General features: G+C 37.0%; 1 long non-coding RNA gene across 2 annotated transcripts in view; it reads left to right on the top strand.

Annotated features, from left to right (window-relative positions):
* The first annotated feature begins 265 nt into the window (after nucleotides 1-265).
* The window catches only part of LOC148224058 (uncharacterized), a 38493-nt gene continuing 19495 nt past the window's right edge, over nucleotides 266-19263 (top strand). For both annotated transcript variants that reach the window (XR_015803385.1, XR_015803386.1), the window contains exons 1-2: nucleotides 266-378; nucleotides 472-624. This is a non-coding gene — a long non-coding RNA (uncharacterized LOC148224058). The remainder of the gene's footprint in view (nucleotides 379-471; nucleotides 625-19263) is intronic.

Here is a 19263-nt window from a genome sequence, read left to right as displayed (position 1 = left end):
CGGATCCCAGGCTGCAGAAGATATTAAGCAGATAAACACCCCTCCCCACCCCACTTTCAGTTCCCTCAAGGCTTTTTGTAGTCAGAGAATCTCTGGGGCCTTCTTGAAGAAGCATGTTCTCATTGCAACACAATGCAAAAGGAATGTGAATTGGCTGCTTCCTTTGATACTACTGTGACACTTAAAAAAAAAAAAAAAAATCTCATTTCAAAACAGTTTTTCTCCCTCACTCTCTCCAAGCTGCATCCTTCAATTCCTACTCCTCCTTACCAGTCAGCAGGAATTCATAATCTTGCACTATGAATTAGCAGGTTTTGGTTGCTTGGTAACTATAACCTCTTGGTGATTTATCAGAAGCAAAGTGTCGAGAGAAAATAGGTGAATATTCTAATTCTCAATATATTTGGGACCACTTCTTTGCAGATTTATGCTGTGTGCTCATAGCATGTGCACCTTTTCTCATTTGTGCAGACGCTGATGCTTCCTTATCCCACTGTGACAGCTGAGCATCATTCCACACCACCTGCATGAGTAAGCTCCCTTTGTGCTCATACAGGTACATCTTTCTTCAACTCTCCAGAAGCCTCTGAAAATACATCCTGTGAAGCAGATGAATGTGTAAGAGTAAGTAGAATGTGGGTCTTTCAAATGTTAATTTTTAATTTAAAATTTCTGAGAGACGAGAATAAGATGATCAAAATTCTGGATCCTTACCAGTACTAAGTGATAACTCATGTTAGCAAAATAACTTTTCAAGTAATAGATTTTCAGCTTGTAGGCCTTTTGAGGTAAAATAACAACAACTGCATGCTGTCTGTTGCCAGTGTATTTTGCTTTCTCATCTACATAACTCACAATAGCAGCCAGTGATTGCAGCAGGACTGTATGAACACAGCCACAACGAGAAGATTAAACAGAAGCGAGCAGCTAAACACAACACTAGGATTCCTGTCAAATTATTAAATAACTAATTCATTAAACCAGAGAGCCAAATTAGAAAACTGGCCATTTGTGCTTGTAGACACACTGTAGTTAGAGTAATTGGGACCAGCTGTTGTACTGTTTTGCTCCTGGAAGTGATCCAACACTATTTGAGAGCAACGTCAAAACATGGAGGCAGGCTGCAGAGTGATGATCGTGCTCCTGCTTCCACACTCCAAGATTTTTTATTTTTTTTTTTTTATCCTCAAGCAGTTTATCTGACAGCCAGGGTCACTCAAGCTCCATCCAGCTCATCCAGCAATCATAACCTAGCTGGAGTGATTGCACTCAGAATTAGTTGGTGAAAAGCACGTAATTGAATTGTGTCCCAGTAATTCATTATGTAGAAGGCTTTACCATCTCAGAACATGCACACACTTTTATATGTCATTGCATCAGGATTAAGAGAAACCCTTACCTAGATTAAAAAGGAAAAAATAAAAGGTTTTTAATCACATTTTGTCCAAATTTCTAGTCCCAGTTTTTTTTCCATAGGGAAGAACAAACTATTGCAAAATCTCATTTTTAAACTTGGAAATGTCAAAGTTATTACACAGTATAAGAGCTTACATAAATGAAAGCTATAAATGTTACTGCAAAAGTGTCTGAAAAAGACTATACATTAAATAATCTTTTTTTTCCATGGCACATATTTGGTCAAAACAAAATAGGGTTTAAGGAAAATATTGCAAATCCAGAATTATATATATATTTTTGTATACTCATTGCCAAACAATGTAGTAATGGTGAAAGTGTTAAGCTTTACGTGTTGCTTACATACTCCATGTAAATTTACAATATACAGTTTTCTATCCTAAATAAAAATATTCTTGTTTGAGATTTTAAAAATCCAATTTGATAGAATTAGAGACCAGTGTCACTTTAACAAGATTTTTGTAAGAAACTTCAAGTACCTTTATTCTACAATTTGTTTAATATGTTGCAGAGAGTGGATGGTAAGCCTCCAGCTCTACTTTTTCGCCTGCCTTGAGGAACAAATTATGATACTTAATTTGTTGCCATTTTCCTACTTATTAGAGGACTGTTATGGAATGAAATCTTCCAGAAGAGAGGCATATCTTGGAGAAGGATGGGAGAGTAAATAAATAGAAATACACTGAGCCTTAAAAAATTTAAAAAACAAAACAAAACAAAACAAAACAAGGTATTCGTGCATTTAAAATATTTCCTCCCCTTGTTGGAAAAGTTTGTTTTTTGTTTTGTTTTTTTTATTTTGCAACTTCGTGTGACACTTTTTAAGTTGTATCCCTGTCTGTTCTGTTGACTGCTTTTCATATCTGACATTAGTTTGCAGCAGACAGTCAGAGGAGATGGGCATACCAGCTCTAGGCCAGGACACATGATGATATGTTCTAAAAAGACTGATGTTCTATCCCTCAAACCAGAATCTGGGCACACTGACATTGTGCTGTACAACACCCAAGCTGTTTATTACTATTTAAAATCTGTAATTTCTACTTCAGGCTTTACACAGCTTTGAGAAATCGGGCTCATATCTTCTTGGCAGAGCACTGTGTCCCCTGGATGTGCCAGCTCAGGTTAGTCCGAGCTTGGGGACATCTACTAACAAGGTGGTGTACAACTGCATACATTCATATATTTATGGAAAACTTATTGCCACAGAAAGCAGAAATCTGCTGTATAAATATTTTACAGCTTATCTAGGGAGGCATAAAATAATCTTGACTACAAATTAAGCCTCTGTTACTCCTTTTGTCTCCTAAAGTAAATTTCTGAGGACAGCTAAACCAGATTTTCCTTTCATTAGGGATTCCAAATCCTCCATAACTTAAGGCACTCTCCTCTGAGTAGATCAAAATTCACACAACAAAAAAAAAAAGAGGCAGCATTATTACCTCTGTGGCCACAGGCTGTTGCCAGTGTTGTGCTCAGTCATATGTGAGGGTCACCTGAATGAAAAGCCTTAGGGATAAGCACACTTTTAAAAAATGAATGTAAATAATTAAAATTATATTTTCAACCATATAACCGAACTCCCAGTCACTGCCAAAGTTGTTTTTTCTCATCAAAAGTAATCTCAGGATTATAATCTGACATACACGCCAAGGATCAACACTAAATACATTACTGCAGGTGTGTAACTCGCTGATTCAGAGCAAACATCTCACTGACATTACAATCAAACTTCCAGCTTCCTTGGTTCTTTCATCTTAGAATATAAGCAGGAAAATAACACAACTGAATATGTAGTACTCAGACATTTCATTTGTTAAATATAAATAAAACTCAAGAGCAATCAAGCTTTAAAAGGTAACATAAAAATGTCTCAGGCCATATAAGTAAATATAATTATCCCTTCATAACAAGCTGAATTTAGTGTGATAAGTCACGGAACTGCTGTGCCAATATCACCTGCCCAGTTCCAAAGAGAAGCATCACAATGCTCCAAGAGCAAGTTAAGAAAAAAATTTCAAGTCAGCGATCACCAAAGGCACCCTGACACTTTCTCTCCAGAAAAAAATAAAATCACCAATCCTTTATTAAGCTCCAAATACACTGTTTTCTGGAATGACTTGGCCACGTCACGCTTTTCCCAAAACCAGTTCTGTGCTCCTCACCCTCTCTTGACCATCTTTCAGAGAAGAATCATCCCTCACTTGCAGCTTGTGAAATATCTCACATCTGAGGCATGTGGCTGTGGAAGATTCTCATACAAACTCTTGGAAACTTGAGCAATAACAAAAAAGTGTTTAAACCCTTGTATGTAGCAATGCACTACAGTGATTTATGCCCTAATTTCCAGACGTTTTCAAATAATTAGATAATGTTTTAGTGAGATCTTTTTCATGTGGGGAAAAACACTTTTGAGGAATTTTTGAGGAACCTGCAGCCCTGGTCCTGATGGCTGAGCCTCACTTGGTGCTGTAAGGCAAAATTACCTCTGCAGTGGTAACTGCAATCTGGTTCTTGAAACAATTCAAAATGCTACATTCTCAAAACCTGGCTTTTAAAAATAAAACTATTTAGGCTTTTAGAGGGGGGTTTTGGTGTTTTTTTCTTTTTTTTTTCTTTTCTTTTTTTTTTTTCCAGTTTCATTAAACATTATGCCACTACTACAGAGTTTAGATAAATTATGGACAAATGAATTATGTACATTGAGTATGAAGATGACTTTGTCCTGTTGGATTCATTTGTCTTCTGGAAAGCAGAAGGATGTAAGGACGTCCTCTATTCCTTTCTTTTGTGCCATTGACAGTGGAAGGCACAGGACTCATCTTGAAAAATCTCAAACCTACATACCTGGGTTACAAAACAGAAGGATCTCTTACATGGAAACTAATATCCTGATCTCTCAAGTGCATCTGCTGCAAATTTTTACCTATTCTTTAAAGTAGAGAAAATCCTGACACAGTGTCTCTCTGTACATCCAGATTTTGATTAATAAGAATGTTAAACTCTTGTTGATTTAGACTTAAACACTAGCTATTTTTTTTAGAAACTGCAGACAATGCTGATAAACAGAAGATATTTTTTTTCACTCTGGAAATGAGACAACCAATTTGGGCATATGTTGCAGAATAGTGAAGCCAGTGGTTGTTTCCTACCTCAGTCAGAAAAAAAGACAGCAACTGTTTTGCCTATTTCTGGAAGAAGATTTCTGAAATATGTGTCTTTATAAGAATATCTGTGTGTTTTTAGATTTAGAAGCTGCCAATTCTGGAAGATTCCCATATGCAAACCTTAAAACACTGTATAAATTTGTAATTCCCTCCATTCTCCCCACACACCTTTATTTTAATCAATTCATGAATCAATTCTATTACCTGGGCCCGTGTTTCTTAGCATTATGTCTACTCAAGTATATGGTGAGATTCCCAGCAAAGCAACCACCTATTTTCCTTGGGTTTGTGAAGGATTTTTCTTTCCATAAGTGTAGATTGGAGCTCCTGTAACTTTGGGAATGGCATTGGCACAGTCCCTCAGCTGCTCTAGGTGCTGGCACCAGACACCTGTGCCTCGTGATCCCCCCCAGAAGTTTTCCCTTGCATCCCATTCACTACCCTTTAAAGGCAGCACCCAAAAGTGGTCTGGGAATCCTTTCCTTTGGAATACTGGGATGGGCCTTGCCTCCAGAGTGTGGGGCCAGATCAAGGTGCTCATCCCTCTGCCAAGAACTGGGGGGCTCCCCCACCCACCTTTGCTCCTCTATTCTTTGTCTGCATGGATGAGAGCCTTCTGTCACATAACTTAATTATTTTGTGAAGAAGGGAAGAGTTTGTGAGAGAAATCCAATTACCAGGATATGATTAGGTTTTTCAGATAGATTCATTAGTGGACTGAACAACCATGAAGTTATTCCACATGGAAGTCAAATAATGTATCAGTTAAGCTAGCCAAGCAACAGATTCTGCTCAAGCTGAACCTAAACATGCCAAAATAAAGTGAATTTCTATGACACTGCATACCCTCTGAGCCATGAAAGTAATCTCATTGCAAAGTATTTGTAATCATTTCTGGACACTGTTAAATGTTGTAGAAAGCAAATCAGTTACAGTTGTAGAAAAAAATTTGAAATGTCAACAATGGAATCTTTTTGTTGATTGCAAAAGACATTTTCCATCTGGTCCCAAGCATGAAAATATCCTGAAGTGACCTGCATATGCCAGACCTCAGCTGAACAAAATGATAATGTAATCCTGCAAAAGTCTCCAAACAGGGGAAAGCCTTTTCATTTAGGACTAGTTCCTTCTTCTATTGAAGACAAAGCACAACTTGAATTGACTCAGCTGGACAGGTCTCGAAAACATCCAGTAAAATTGCTTATGGTATGCAGCCAAGACACACAGAGAAACTCTAGGGAGAAATTATACTTGGGGCAAACATTTGGCATAGATAAAGAAATCTAGAATAGCATTCCATCCCACTGATATCTGGAGTTTACAGTCAGAATTCAGCTAAGGTGATACAGTGCACTGAAACTGTATGAGCTACAGTTAATGAAAAGGATTATTTCCCATTTGCAGGGACAAGGTTACAAAGTGGTTGCAATCTTAATGGTACACATTTTTCCCCTCTTTATAGCTTAAATTATGTGAAATCCTGCCTCCTACAACATGCACACAGTAAAACCCACTTCAAGTCTTACAAAAATGCTCATAAGCACACCTATGGGTGTCCAAATGGATCCTGTAATGGACACCAAAAATGAGTACAAAAGTCTTCCTGTCAGCTGCTGCACAAATGAACTGAGACAAGGGTTCAATTAGCCTTAATGATATAACAGGGAATATTTTTAGATATTAAAATGAGAAAATTTACTATCATAAATAGTAAGGCCATAAATCTCACTGTAAAATAGAGATTTAGTGAGCTACAGTAATTTCTTTATGTCTTTTTCATTTTAGTTCATATTTTGAATAAGATTTTACACTTTTCAGTTTTATCTGAAAATCTAACAGATTTCTCTGCCCATGTCCAATTTTTCCAATTTTTTCATTTTCTAAGTGTTTCGTAGATCTGCATAGAGGACACAGCAGATGGTTCAGAACACACTGCTTCTAAAAGGGAAGAGACATTAGATTTCTTCCAATCATCAGCAATGAATGTTTATTTTCAAAGCATCATAAAGCACAGATGTGCTTTTGATATATGTTTGAATTAGGTACTTGGTACTTTCTTCGGAACTATTTTCTGCTGAATTTGAAGTACTAGGTTCCATATTTCTAAATTTAGTTCTTTTTTGAAGTTGTATCAGAAACTGTGTGTTCAGAAGCTGCAGCACCTGTACTTTCATAGACTAACTCCACACTGCTAAAGGCTGTATCCCACCAAAACTACATTAATTGTTTACATATACTTAACTAAAGAAACAAGAACCACTCAAACCTTCTGATCACTCAGATGAGAAATGAAGATGAAAAATGTAAAATGAAGTTATTATCAAAATATTTATCTCAGCTATTACGATATTACTTTAATGAATTGCTAATTGCCAAGTAATAAACCACCCCTCCAGGCTTAGTCTTTGGGAGAATGTGGGATATGTGCACAGTGTCCTGGGGGAAAAAGAGACACTGCAGCCACCAGCTTAATCAACCAGGCACACACCCCTGAGACTCCCATCATGATTAGGAAGGGCCAGCAGGAGAAATTCAGACTTTTTTGGGGGGTAATGCTCTTTGGAATCCATCATATTTCCATCTACATGGGCTGACACATGGAAAGGCAGAAAAAACTCCATTTCTCCAGCATTTTGTTTTGAGAACAATCCAAGTATTTGACATTGCCAATACTCATGTCAAGTTCCAGTGCTAAAGGTCCTGGTAATTCTTCCATAGCTGTGTGAAGTGAGAGCTTTTCCTCCCTTTAGAGTCAGTCACAGTTAAGTTCTAAATTCATAACTGGAACATAATTCACACAGCAATTTACATGCACCAGGAGATTATGTGGCCTCGCTCTGGAATGCTGCACCACAAAGGAAGTTTCTATAGTTATTTAAAGCAAGCAAGCCTTCCCCCAGCTATTAAAGAAATTTAATCTTCTTATCCTTATATGGAAGCAGCCTTTGTTTATATATATATAAAAATCCCCTTGCAACGTCCTATCCCTTCACTATTAAGTTTTCTGCTCCTTTCTGCTTTGGCAAAGAAATTGTGAAAGAATGTGAAAAACTTTTATTAGGTGTTTATTATCAATTACCGGATAATGAAAACCAGAAAAGTTAATGGAAAAAAGTTATCCATGGATTTTGGGCTAGATTTTCCTTTTCCCATGGGAAACCCTGTAAGAGAAGGACAAAGGGGAAGCAATCTGCGAGGTTTCTCAGATGGTTCCAGTGAGGCTGACAGATGGACAGAGTTATTTTCCACTCCCCTCCCTCACTGAACAATCAGGGAATCTGACCCCTGTATCTTGTAAGCTGTCACAGAGAATCAGGTGTATTCTTCAGCACAATTAGTTCAAGCTTGCAGGGCTTCCTCCACTGGCTGCTCAGGAAGACCAAAGCACAAGGCAAGGCTGGCTACCAGTGCCACAGGCAGCAAACAGAAAAGCCTGATGGTTGCTGTTGTTAAATTCCCTCTTTGGCAAGTGGGCAAGAAGACGGGTAACAGGGAGAGACCTGCAGAGATGTCCCCAAAAAACTCTGTCCCAAAAAAAGCTTCCTTGCAATACTTTTTATCTTGATTTCTCCGTGAATTTGAGAGACAGATTGAAAGTTATGAGATCTGAGTCTCTCTTGGATGTTTTGCTAGGAGTCGTCCCAAGTGCTATGTTTGTGTACAGTGTCCTAAACCAGTGTTCCCATTGCTATAAAGACAGACACAGCAAAAAGAATTTAGCATCTCTTCCAAAAGAACTAATCATACCCTTGAAATACATCTCTTTTTCCATGTAGCTCATCTTGGAGAGTCCTGTGATGCTCCAACACAATTCCAAGGAGAAATACACCTTCTGTGCAGAAGAAAAGATATCCTATTTACAATAAAATTCCCACATAACAAAATACCCAAAAAAGTGCAACAATAATTATAATCCAAAGTGCTTGGGAATGGCCATATAGCTACAGGTGCATAATCAAGATGTGTACAATACTAAAGCAAAATACAAAAAAAAAATCTTTTTCATCAGAAAGATTCACCTTCAGTCCTCTGGGTTTTTAAATACTAAATATTTCTAATTCAAGGATCCTGCTGAAGAGATTAATGTGTTTTGGGGTTTCATGTAGAGTCGAACAAGAAGCAGAGAAACCAGTACTTGAAAAAGATCCAGCTCAGTTGACATAAACACCTTTATAGAAAAAGAATGTTAAATCAGACACTAATTGCTACGTGTGCCAAGGGGGAAAATAGCAATTTGGAATTTTTATTACTTTGTGTGGACATTTTATTTCGCATACCAAGAATTGAGCAGAGCATGAGTTCCCCGTGTGAAAATATCTAGAAGGCATGTTTTACTCCCCAAGTGTTTTAATATAGGCAATAAAAAAATTATCTTGATATGTAAATGGTATTTTATTTTTATAAAAGGCAAGAGGTCCATATGCATTTCTTATCATATCCATATCCAACATATCTATTGCACTAGGGATGAAGGGACACAAGCCATCACCAAAAATAAAATGCCATCCCAAACATCTAGGATCTACAAGTCATTAAGAAGAGATCATCATGGGTTTCCCCAGCTGTAATAACATAAGCTATGTTAATGGGGTTTTTTTCCCTTTATTCCAGTCTCTGCAGATCAGAAAACTTTGTTCTCTGCTGTCCTTCATGTCCTGATGAACTATTTATCAACATCAGCAGAAATAAACTCTTTCTAGGCTTCTTGCAAACTTTTTTCAAATTAATAAGGGTGCTTATTTTTGCATATCTTAGAGAAATTTCTTCAGAAAAGAAAATGATCTCTTACTAAAAATATGTCTGTTAAGATTTAGAGCTATAGTTACAAATAGAAACTCAATTAAGAAGGTACAATTAAATTAAAACTGTGCATCCCACAGCCCAAACTTATTGATGGGTATTGCTTAGGTATAACTAATGCTTCATCTCAACTATACCTGGGAGACAAAATCCCTTAATAGAAGTAATCCAGATTATTTCTAACCCAGGAGATCTTCCCAGAGAAAAGGAGTGTCTCCCAAAATCACAACCTCCCTAGGGGAACATGGCTGTTGCTGCAGGCAAGCTGCAGGCCCCTTGGTGGTGTTAGCCCACAAGAAGTACTCATGTATTCATGTGCTCCTCAAAGCTGCAGTCACTATTTAAAACCCTTGGGAGCTGTCACAGTGGGGTGATGCCAGAGCAGTTGCAGCAATCCCATATCTGGGAAAGAACATTATCACACTCTTTATTATAAATATAATGGGTCAAATCCACAGAGCATAAAAAATACATTGCAATACATTTAATGAGGATGTTTCCCAGTGTTGTAGTGTCACATGTGTTTATGGTTTTTGGATGTCAGTCCACTTTTATGCCTTACATTATTTATTCTTTCCCTTCCTTTTATTTCCCCCAGTTAGAAACAAAGGCAAGCAATGTCATGCAATCAATTATCTGCTTGAGGACCACGAGGGAATGTCCCACAGAGGGTTTGCAGAGCAGGCACTGCAGGTTGTGTTCCTCCTCCTCCACAGCTCAGAGTTGCAGCATTCCTGGGCACACACAGAGCTCCCCGGGAGCTTTCAGGGCTGTTGTTTCAATGTGACATGTTCACTGTGCACAAACACAAACAGGAACGTGCCTTGCCTGCTCTGGAACTTGCTGCTCCATCTCCTCTTCGAATGCAAGAGATGGAAAATGCAATGGATGCAGGGACAGAACCACCCCTCACCCAGAGCATGAACAAACCCAGTATGAGTCCCCTCTATTTGCTCCCTACACCCTTGTCATGTGCTTCCTTTTTTATTTCACTCATGGAGCATCAATTGGCACAGAAGGTGACTTGGCACATTTCCTGTGAGGATACACTACCAAGAGTACCATGTCACATTTTTCATCCCCCAGCTGCTTTGTACCCTTACACTATCAGCTACGTGAAAGAAGATGTTAGTGCTTGCCTCTATTTCAGCTCAGTGTGACTTTGCAGTGGGAGAAAGGTATCTGTAGCAAATCAAACATAAATATATGAAAAGTGAGGAAAAGCTTGTGTCATCAAGTCAACATACAGAACTGGAGTGAGAAGAAGAGTTTCTGGCCATTTTGGAAGACAAGAAGCCTTCAAGTTTGAGGGTAGAATGCCTTGCACATCACTATTCAAAAGGAGATGGCCAAAAGTGATCAAATATTTGCTCAGCTATTGCTCCACACTGCCAGAGAAAAACTGTCCCCTCTCTCTGTAGGTTCCACTGTAGCCAGAGAACAAGCCAGTGTTTCAAAAGCATCACATTTTCTCATTTATTGATTTCACCCATGTCATAATTTGTCTTTATAAAATCAAAATTGCAGTTTGTTTCTATACCTGATTTACTTACTGCTTTTTTTTTTTAATAGCATTATCCCATCCATCCCTCTCACAAGTAAAAATAATCTGAAAAATATTTGCAGCCACATTGTTTTTGTTTTAACTCTCAGACATCTCATCAGTATTCCTAAAAGTTCAGAGACATTGTGAAGAGATGTATTATAAAATGAATCAACCCTTCAAGGGAAAGATGTCAGGATTTTGCATGTAGAAACATGGGAACTTTCAAAGTTGTGTGTTGGGGTTTTATTTTTTTTTACTTTAAGCTGGCTTCTGTCACCAATTCATCCCACATACTGTTCTTGGGTAAGCCACCTTTTTTTGTTGTTTATTTTTTGTTCCTCAAAAAGAAAATCTGTACCTATCAATCTATGCACAGTATCTATTTAATCTATGGCAAGGATCCAACTTTTTTGTACACAGCTTTCAGTTATTCAGAGCTGGCTGTCAAGACTAATGCATGCCTATCACTTTCTATCAATGCACAGTGGATGAATATGAGATTGCATTTTTCCCAAATGCCACCAAGTTCAGCATGTAAAAAAAGCCCAGAATTTAAGCTAAATTATAGTACCCAGATTTACATGAACTTGCTTGGAGGGAGGATGTGAGAACTTTTTGATAGCGCTGCCATAAAACCCTGCTTGTGCTTTATTCCTTGGGCAGAAAGGAAAGTTTTGGTGTGATGATTTGGGGCACAGAGAACCCAGGTGAAGTGTCTTGGTGAAAAGGTGACAATCCTGCTTTCTCTCTCTCTACAGTCAAGGACAGAGGGGCAAGTGCCACATGCTGGGGATGCTTTGGTCTTGTCTCACAGGAACAGCATTTGCTTCAACCTGATGCCTTATTCTTCATCTAGATTACAAATATTTCTTATAGGTCAGTTCACATTTTTCATCTCTCCTGTAATCTCATCCTGCTGACATGCAGTAAGTGATGACTTTCTGGTCAGTTCCTTGTTAAACTAACATTAAATTCCTATTTTAGAGAATTCATTCAGCTCAGTCTTATTATATTGGGTCAGGATAGCTTGACGATATTCACATAGATGCAACTTCAAACAAAAGCCTATCAATACATCAACTTCCCTTCATTATTTGTTGCAATATTTCTACATTCAGTAGAACAACATGGAGTCCAGTGATTATCATTTGTGACTACACCAGTAATTTCTTCATTAAAAGAAGCAAAACTTAATAAATATTTAATAATTTAAAAAAACCCAAAACTATTCCTATTTTTGATATGCATCAAGAAAAGGTTATACCTCAGGCTAGCCTTATTTATTTATTTATTTGTTCTTTTGCTTAGGTTCTTTATTTTTTAGTTTTGCTCTCCAGAAAGTAGTAAAGTCATTACACTAACTGGGGAGAATAATTTCAAGAAACACTGTAATTCTGATAGAACAGATTTAATTGCACATAATTAAAATAAAGATAGTAAAACTCATTTGGTTGTATCTCATGTAGTATTTAATCTGTGGAAAGCATAAATCATAAAGAGTAACCCTTCCTTTTACTGTATTACTCAACAAAGTCCTTGGGACTCGCTGCACAGCAACTGATGCAGATTAGGTAAAAAACAAATGCAGATTAGGTAAAAAACAAGGTAAACACTCAGGCCTATGGCTACCTCCAATTTGGAAAGAGGATGCATGAACCACCACTTGTTGCAATAGAGAAAGGTTGAATTTTCAGCTGGGCATGAAAAAATTGAGGCTGCTTTGGCTCTCATTATAGGAGATGGGGGATGTTATTTAAAACAGCTTAAGGGATAATATGCAGGGAAAAGCTGATGGCAGATTTTCCTGCTTCCTGACATCCTTGATTAGTCCATTAGTCCAAGTCTTGTAGCTTGCTTGCACTGGCAGATGTATGTGAAGATGCTCACAGCCAAGGCAGCTCTGGAGCACACAACTCTTGAACAGTTACATCAAGGGCCTGTTCAGTACAACAGAAAAATTAAACAAGCAGAAATTCATCCATTGTCCAGAATGTCGAGCTTTAATATCATTCTCATTGTGTTCATCATTCTCTTGTAATATTTTGGTTATCGTTCTGTGGTGCTCATCACCATGGAGAGGCAGGTGGGGAGCACAGAACTCCAAGGCAGCTTTGGCTGCAGTGACCATAAAATGTTCACTTTAAAGTGACATAAAATGTTTGTTTTCTGCTCAGTGAACATAAAATGTTCATAAAATGGGTTGGAGATCCCCAGGGCACCAAGGAGGGCACACAGCAAGCTCGCTGCCCTGGACTTCAGGAGATCAGACTTTTGCCTCTTCAAGGACCTACTGAGTAGAGTGTCAAATAATGGGTACAAAGGGAAAGGGTAAATTTAGGCTGGATATTAGGAAGAAATTTTTTATTGTGAAGGTGGTTAGATACTGGAAGAGGTTGCCCAGAAAATCTGTTGTTGTCCTGTCCCTGGAAGTGTTCATAGGCCAGATTGGATGGGGCTTTGAGCAATCTGGTCTGTTGGGAGATGTATTTAAGGCTCATTCTAACTTTTAACATTCTATGATTCTGTGATTCCTGTAGGCTGTGATGTGAGTAAAAATAATTCTTAAATGTATTGTGATGCTGCATGGCTTCATTCAAGATTAGACACAACGCCCTCAAAACTTAGTCTTCATGAATATGGAACTGTGAATTCACTGTGGGGCCTTGTGTGGTATAAATTAGAAAGCTTACTTTGAACTTCAGTTTTCATAGTCTGAGGCAAGTTATTATAAAAGCTGTGATGAGAACATGAGCAAAAAGGGGGGAAATAGGGTTTCAACATTCAACATTGTCTTCTCAGCCAATGATTTCTCAAGATTCTGTTTTTAAATTAACCTTTGTTAATTTGGGTTCTTGAGATTTGGTTTTTCAATTGTACTTCTCTTACAAAGAGAATTTCTTCTTTTGCATTTCCAGCTTGTTTTTCAACACAGATATCTTTCACAATATGAACTTCTCCAGTCAAAGATCCATGACTTATTTCTGTAACTCTACACCTGTCCTGCACACATGCCATAAAGGAGCTGTTCTCAAGGTACTTAAACTAGCTACAGTATTCTAAATTTCCCTCAGGCTAGATCTATTCTAACATAAATTTCAAGGGAAAACTGCTAACATTTTCCAGAGGCTATGAAACTATTGTGACTATTATAGTTTCAAAATGAGAATAGCAAACAAGCAAAAATTCTTATTCCCCCATCTCCAGACAAAGAAAAAAAGAAAAAAAGAAATCTAACAACAACAACAAAAAAAAATCACCAAAATAACCCTGAAAAAGGAAATGAAACCTAAACCTGCATGGGTAATTCATTATGTTTCTAGCTTTGAAAATTTAAAGTTAAAAACACAGAAGATATGTTTCATAACAAAATTTTCCTTTGGAAAACTATTTCCTTTTAACAAACTATATTTTTATTTTTTGATGTGATCCACCCTTGGTTTTAGCCAACGGGGTTTCCTGGTTTAGGGAAAATTTGGGAGGAAACCTCCCACTGACGGCCCTCTAGAAAGCAAATTGAAACACCCCCCACCCCACTATCGGTTCAGAAAAGACTTCCTTGGAGAAAATTTGAAAAGAACATGTTTATTTAACAAGGAAAGTACTCACAAACATGAAAAAAAAAAAATAGTATTAAACAATGGAACCTCTCTTCATTCTGAAGGGATGACAAATTCAGAAAGTCTTTCTGTAGATTGGAGAAAGCCCTCCAGGTTTCTCTCAGGTTCTCCAGGGCTCAGGTCCTGTGTCCCAGCAGCAGAGCAGCTTAGAGATAAATAAGGACCATAGGGACCATAATCCCGGTGTTCCCAAACTGAACAATGGCTGAACAGCTCCCATAAAACTTCTGGCCTCAGCTAACTAAAAAAATAAACAAACTCACTGAAAGCCAAGAGAGCTCTACCCGCTGTCCGTGCTGCAGACAGCACAGTCCACGACAAGGAATGCAGAGGAGCAACTGGGATTTCTGCAAACAAACTCCACGATTCTTCTCCCCCTCTGCTCTCAGAACCAGTCCTAAAAGTGCAGAACTCAGTGTCCAGACAACTGGGTATATAAGCATCATAAAGTCACCCCAGAACACAGGGACATCGGCCCAGTCAATGGTTGTAATATTGGTTTTATAATTGAAAATTCTTTTGAGAACTGTGAAACTGAGGATTTTTATTTTTTTAATTTGCTATGCTCAATGCAACAATTCCAACTTTGATACAATCAAGTATTCAAGTGTAAATGCTGCTATATGAATTACTACCTTGGTAAATGCTCACATGTGTTTTAAATGCCAAAAGTTAGAACTGTTGATCCTCTCCTTTAATTCAAAGCCAAAATATTTTAATGAAATTCTGTATTATATTCCAATAACTGTCTTAATACAGTATCTTTTTTTTCTTTTACATGAAAGCATAGCTGTTATAATTAATTTTTCACTATATAATTATCATTTCCATGAAACTGTCTGTAAAATTAGCAGGCATAGAATGCTTTCTCCAGTGCCTGAGTGTCTTGGAAGAATATGTTTAATTTTCAAAAGAGACAGAAGATGTTAATTCATACTGACTTTCTGGAGGACAGTGACTTTTAAGTTACTCAGGAGTTGTCAATCGCAGTTATTTGGCATAAAAAACATCATGAAATGTCAAAATCTCTCTGTAGTACAGCCTTGTTTCTTGAAGAAGTTACTGTATGCCATTGAGGTTTAGATTAGGCTCATCCACATGTCAAAACAACACATTTGTAAGTGATCTGACCATTCTCATTGACACTTAATGATAACAAATAGCATCTATTACTGCTAAAAAATTACATTACAGAGTATCTAAATGTTTACATACACGTGAAAAGCTCAAAAGGTCTGATATCAAACTGAATATGGACATATATGTAAGGAGTACCATGAGGGTAAGGCAGGAGTTCCAGCAGTGCAATTGAGACCACTCAAAGGACAAAGAAGTTGAGTCTTTTCAGAGAAATATGGCCACAATTGCTTCTTTCAGCCTCTTCTGAGCTTACCATGACCCAAAATTATTTGGCTGTTAACATTTTGAAATAGTTATTTTAACAATAATTTTATCCTTGTATCCTAGCAAGACAGAAAAAAGTAAGAAACTCAGTGCCTCATATCTTGAGGCTATATTGCTCTTTCCTTCTTTGCCTGAAGTGATTTAAATTGGCTTAAACCTACTTCTCTTCACATCAGACAGATCTCAGTCCTGTTTTAAGTTTTCATGTCTGATGATTGTCTCTTGCTATTGGCCCCATAAGCTCAGGCTAATAGAAGTAAAGACTCGGGATATCTGTAAAAGTGAGGGAAAAAAAAAAAAATCAAACAGGACTGTTTGAAAGGTTAAAAGATTTGTTAGCAAATAATTTGTGAATTGGTAATATCACTGCAGATGGACAGTACCTTTGTATGTAGCAAAGTTACTCATTTTGAGATGAAGGCTGAATTACTTATTACAGGGGGGATTGTGATAATCTTGGCATGACTTTAGGACTGTTTTTAAAGTTTAGGCAATAATTTAAATCAAATATGGCTTGAATTTTCCTTTTTCTGGTATGTTGACATAGTTACAGTTCAAATGACTGATGCAGATATTCTAACCTGTGATAAACTTTTTATATTGTATTTTCATAAAATGGTTATTTATTTTGTGAAAAAAATATTACTACATACTAATACAAATGATGGATATATAACTGAGTTGTAATTGGTCATTCTAACCTAGACCATGCAAAGATATCTGCCATCATGTAGCTCTGTGTGGAAATAGAGTGAGTTCAGCTGCTGATCCCAGAACTTTGAAAGGTATACAGTTTCATGGATTAGTTATAAATCTGATAGTTTAATTTTTATAGTGAGATATTTCCTCATTTCTTTACCATTAAAATACATATTTTAAATTCTTTTTTTTTCTCAGAAACTGTTCTTTCCTTAAAAATTCCTCAGAATTTGCACTGAAAAATCTGATACATGGACACACATACACACACACCCCCACAAGAGTATTTTCCTCATCACAAAGGATGTCCAGGAACCATTACTGTTTTATATGAATGTCTTGGGGTGACTGTATGATGCCTATATCCCCAAATCGTCTGTTCTGTTGGTGTTGAATATTAAATTCAACAATGATTTATATATTCAAAGTATAGACAGTGTATCTATCAAATTTAGTTTTTATGGTAGATGCAACCATGTAGAATCAATGTAACTGTGATACAACCCTCCCTGTAGATATGAATTACTGGTGAAAATGCTGGCACGTGTTTATCAATGATAATATCGCTTCTCATCCCATTCCCAAGATCACAAAAAAGTGCATCTCCCTCACTCCCATGTGGGGAACTCAACAAATCTCAAGAGACCCAAGTTGGAGAAATTCACTAAACAGATTCCAGGCTTGTTTTCTTCAAGCATCATATCAGTGTTCCTGAATAGTTTGACTTTGGTCTTGAATAATTCATACCAAAACCTTTGTTGTTTCATCAGATAGTATGTTTCCAAAGCAGTCTGTCTCTGTTCCTCAGCTGGCTAAAATTATCTCTTGTGCATTCCCATCCCAGAAATATGTTTCTGATTAAGCCACATAATAAGAGTTTCCTGTGCAGGGGAAGAGATGGGGAAAACAAATAGTTTTTGAAAGCTGAAGTTTTAGTCTATTTATGCCTGTTAAAATCAAATCTCATTCTGTTTAAAATAATGAATGCAGAAAGAGAAAAAAAAAACTTAATTTATATTTGTTGTTCAAGGTGATTTATTGACATATCTGTTCCAAGGAACAAAATTCCCTTTCCTGAGATAAAATAGAAGGGCTTCTACCAGTGAAATTTATTTTCCATCACTGGTGGACAGAAAAAAAGACCAGAAACGTTGCTCAAAGTGGGTATATCAAACTCACCTGCTGGCTATGAAAGGTTATATTGGAAGATTAAGTTAGTTTGTAATTCCATCCTTACAGCAGCACTTCAGTGGAAACAGAGGGAGTCTGAGGAGTATGAATGTCCTTCCTTGGGACTCTCAGTCAGATTTCTAGCATCCTCTGGTTTTACTACCTTCTAGTTACCTACTAATTGCTCATAGGCTTTTACTTTCCTCATCTTTTGAAATGCATTTCTTAAGCAATTCAGCAAATTCCAGCCCTACTAAATTGAAAAGGGAAAAAAAAAGAAATTACCTGGTCCAGATATCTTAGGATTTTCTTGCGAAACATGCAGCATGATCTCCTCTTTCTTCTTTTTGTTCATTTCCTCAGGAAGTGTTTGTTCACTAAATATGTTAAAATCATATCAGGTTTGGTTTAGGATTTACCACAGACAGAAAGTTCATTCAAATCTCAGGTTAGTCTGACAATGTTTGGAATGCAAAGGTGAAGGAGAATGTAAGTTGTTGAGGTAATTTTCTCAATCAAACAGGAAGATAATGAAACTTGCTCATCTGTTCGTGAATAACTTATTCAGAACACTCTGTTACTGGAAAAAAATATCCTCTGGGCTGACACAATCCACATGTCATTGTACAGACAGAAGTTGACTATGTCAAATAAAAATAATGTTCTTAAAAAAAAGAAGAAGGAATAAATTTTTTATTTTCATATGTTATGGTTCTAATAACACAAGCACAAAAAAAGCACACAGGAGGTAATTTTCTTATTTTGTATCTCTGTTACTTGAATCAAGTGCTAATTTTTTTCCAGGAAGACAGTATTTTAAATACATTTTTCATAGTGTCAGGAAATGAATCAATAAATTTATGCTGGATAGCACAGGGCTCTGCCAAATTAATCACTATCTCATATTCCAGGTAAGCTCTAGATGTCTCTTATGAGCATCTCATCAGAGTGTTCTGACATCCAAGAACTTGTGAACCAGTGAACTCTGTGCCTTTCCACTCAATAATTTTGTTGTGTAACATTGGTTATATTAACTGTTTGCAAGATGCAGCCAAGTGCAAAACAATAAATTTAATGTTAGGCCTTAAAAATTTGGATGGAATTTGCAATAAATATTCCAATGAGAAATTCTTACAAATAGAGTGTATTTCTTGTTGTTAAGTGCAACTTTAGTATTACAGAGTATATATCTATTCTTGGCCAATTAAAACACTTAGAGCAAAAGACACACTCTCTAACACACCAATTTTTTTCACATAAGAAGCAGGAGTAGTTGTTATTCAAAGCTATGTACAAGTGCTGAAAAATTGCTTGAGTTTGACTTGATAATTTTAAAGAGAGTGTCACAGAAAAGCATTCATCTCTCCAGAGAGTCTTAGATTTCTAAGTAAATGTTTGTTATAAAGAATGTTTTCTTTTGTGGCTTTTTTTTTTTTTTTAAATC

This window comes from Sturnus vulgaris, chromosome 4 (assembly GCF_052056855.1).
Source record: "Sturnus vulgaris isolate bStuVul1 chromosome 4, bStuVul1.hap1, whole genome shotgun sequence".
Lineage (NCBI taxonomy): Eukaryota > Metazoa > Chordata > Aves > Passeriformes > Sturnidae > Sturnus > Sturnus vulgaris.
This window is presented reverse-complemented; position numbering and strand designations above follow the sequence as displayed.